Raw genomic sequence first — 3,920 nt, forward strand, 5'->3', positions numbered from 1 at the left:
TGAACATGTCTGAAGAACTTCCGTCAGATATTGAAGAAGCTGCCGCAAACGTGGTATCTGGCTTGTTGCCTGCCAAGTCAAAGGAGAAATATGAAAAAATGTATCAACGTTTTGTCACCTGGTGCGAGACCAAGAACATAAAGAGTCCCTTTCAAGAAAAAGTGTTACTCGTGTACTTTGAAACCTTGGCAGCAACCTATAGTTCATCCAGCCTTTTTTTTTTGTGTAAATTCGATCCAAGAACTTTCTAATTCAGGAATTCATTTCACTTTTAATATTTATAAAAAGTAAAATATAGTTATTATTTAAGATAGGTCTGTTCATGGTTTTATCAAAGTTATGTTTAAATTCAATAAACAATTACAGCAGAAATTTTCATTTAAAGTTGTTTTATCGCACTAGTGCGATAAAATCGATTATTATCGCACTAGTGCGGTAAAATCGCTCATTACGTAACTCAAAATGAGCTATGTAATGAATGATTACCATGCTAGGAGTAGATAAAATGATTTATGCCATACTTGCGTATAATCATACCATTCACTCTAGTACTAATCTAAAACCAATTGATATTATACAAGGACACGTAACCTCAAATGATATTTTCGACCTAAAATTAGATCAAATCCTTGTCAATGATTATGTCAATTCACATAAAGAAAAAGCAAATATTCTCTATTCTCAAATTAATGATAAATTAATTAAAAAGAAAGAATATTTGGCTGAAAAAAGGAATAAAAATACAGACGACCCTGAAATATTCCAACCTGACCAAACCGTGTACTTAAAGAAACACACTCGTCAAAAACACACAGACAAATTTACACAACCGACTAAACTAATTAGTATAAATACGAAAAAGAAAACAGGTGTTACGGAAAAACAAGGAAAAGTACATCTCTCTAATATTAAACGCCCTTTAATTAGGAAAAAATATAGTTTTGAATAATAAAATTATTTTTCAGAATTCTGCAAAAGACCCGTGCAGTCGACGACAAAATTACAGTCAAGACGTTATCGGATAACCCTGGACTAATTCCAGTTAACCTAGGGCACGCAAAATTAGAAGAGTACTCCTTTACACTTTTCAATTTCTACGACTTAAATCCAGTAATTATAGAATTAAATAAGTTACAGAATAGGTCTATAAACATAACCGCTTTAATAGATAGACACATAGAATATAGAATAGAAACGCTTAATTACATTAAAATATTATCGTTAATTCAAGAAAGGGTAGAAAATAAGCTAAAAGAGATAATTCCTCACCCAGATAGATATAAGCGCGGACTAATAAATGGCATTGGCTCCATTTTTAAATCAATCACAGGAAATCTAGACGCTTCAGATGGAGAACGTTATGATAATCTAATACAAGAACTGCAAAATAATCAAAATAAGTTAACTTCGAGAATTTTGGAAGGAAATTCTGTATCACTCAATTTAATAAAACAATTTAATTCTACTGTTGAAAAGATCAGTTACAATGAAATGCTACTGGACTCGAGATTGCATCAAATCGAGTTAATCGTACAAAAAACCACCTTTAAGGAAAATGCTAACTATATTAAAGACACACTAAATCAAATTATTAATATCTATGAAATTATTGATTCTGTGTTACAAGATATAGAGAATGCTATCACTTTTTCCAAACTTAAAGTTTTGCATTCAAGCATTATAAAAACAGATGCTTTGTTTTACGAGCTACAACGTATTCAAAAAGTAGTTACTGCCAATCGAATGCCTCTAGAAGTTACTTTAGAGAATACACTCTTGTACGAAAAATTCATAAAAGTAGAAAGTTTTATATATAAGAACAAAGTAAATTTTGTTTTCAAAATTCCAATCACCCATCCAAACGAATTTAACTATTATCGACTCTATTCAACACCTGTATATCATCAGAGTTATTTTAAGGTTATCATACCAGAAAATAAATTTCTTTTAAAAAATAAATTGCACTTCTCATACCAGAGTACCGAATGTACTAAACTTAAAAATCAGTACTACTTATGCGACAAAATGGAACTTCAAGATGATAGGCAAAACGCATCCTGCACCATTCAATTATTAGAAGATAATGGATTTTCACCTGCCTGTCACCAAATCGCAATACATATTGCCAGTCCAATAGTCAATCAACTGGATGACTTAAGTCAATGGATAATAGTGTTGCCCAAAGAAGAACTAGTTCAATTAAAGTGTACAAATCAAAATGAACGTCTAAGGCTACTGGGAACATACATAATGAACATACATTGTGAAGTTCAGTTTAACAACATATTGATCAATAATCGGCAACCAGCAGAAAATTCCAATCAACTAATTCTTTTCCCTGATTTAACAGACAATTTGCCATTTTTACCGACGTTGAGCTTAAGTACTCAACCATTGGAAGAAATCAAATTGGACGATTTGCAGAAGCTAAAAAGCCAAATTTTGGAAACCCGACCTTCGTTAAGCTTTTCGGACATTTCCAAAACTCCTCTTGGACAATTGCAATTTATGGACTCTTGATCCTGCTGGTCATCTACATTGTCATAAGGAAACTAAACCTGATAAGTTGCAGTAAGAAGACCATGATGGAAGAAAATCCTAAGGAAATGGAGCTACCACGTGATGTTCAACTACCCCGTCAAGCCGTATAGTTGAAGCTTCCAGGGGAGGAGTTACGAGGCACCCTTTTACGTAAAATGCAAGTTAAAGCAAATACTTAGGTATCGCTGAATAGACATAATATTGTTCTCGGGAGTGTTTGTGTTAGATTTAGAGTTAGTCAGAGCTTAGCATTAAAACTAGTTAGACGTATTACGTATTATTATTTTAGTATATTTTCTAATAAAGCTTAAGTTAATTATTTTTAAAAAGGTATTTTGCAACACCGGTTTCGTAATTCATGTATTCAGGTTATTGGCAGGTCAAAGTAAAAGAAGAGAGTAAGCCACTTACTGCCTTTACAGCACCAGGTCACGGATTATGGGAATTTAATGTGATGCCTTTTGGATTGTGCAATGCCCCGGCAACATTTCAACAGTTAGGAGATGTAGTGTTTAGAGATTTAAAATGGAAAGAAGTTTTAATTTACATGGACGACATTATAATTTTTTCTAAAACGATAGATGAACATTTGGAAAAATTACGTAAAGTTTTCAATAGACTCCGAAGTGCAGGCTTAACACTAAAACCTAAAAAATGTGAATATTTAATAGAAAAAATTAATATTCTTGGTTATACAATTTCGAAAGATGGAATTTTTCCAGATAAATCGAAATTAGTTTCAATTGAAAATTTTCCAAGGCCAAAAAATGTAAAGGGTGTACAAAGTTTTTTGGGACTTTGTAACTACTACCGGAAGTTTATAGAAAATTTTGCAAAAATTGCACGTCCTTTACATGATCTAACAAAGAAACAAAATAAATTTGGTTGGCAGGACATACATGACAAAGCATTTGAAACACTAAAACAAAAATTGATTAGTGAACCAGTTTTGGCACATTTTCAACCAAATAAAGGATGTGAATTGAGGGTAGATGCATGTAAAGATGGAATGGGAGCAACATTATTGCAGGAAGATCATGAAAATGCGTTACACCCAATAGCATATGCAAGTAGAAGCCTTAGTAAAGCTGAGAAGAATTATTCGATAACAGAACTTGAAGGGTTAGCAGCTATATGGGCGCTATCCTATTTTAGACATTTTATTTATGGAAAACCTATAAAAATAGTGACTGATCATCATGCGCTATGTTGGTTAAAAACCTTGAAAGAGACTACTGGACGTTTAGCGCGTTGGGCGTTAAAGTTATCAGAATTTGACTACACAGTACATCATAAATCAGGAATTGCTCACAGAGATGCAGACTGCGTAAGCAGATATCCTATTTTGCCAGCGAATACGAAAGTACAAGAAATTGACG

Source organism: Ips typographus, linkage group LG13 (genome assembly GCF_016097725.1).
Source record: "Ips typographus isolate SLU linkage group LG13, UJ_Ityp_2.0, whole genome shotgun sequence".
Taxonomy (NCBI): Eukaryota; Metazoa; Arthropoda; class Insecta; order Coleoptera; family Curculionidae; genus Ips; species Ips typographus.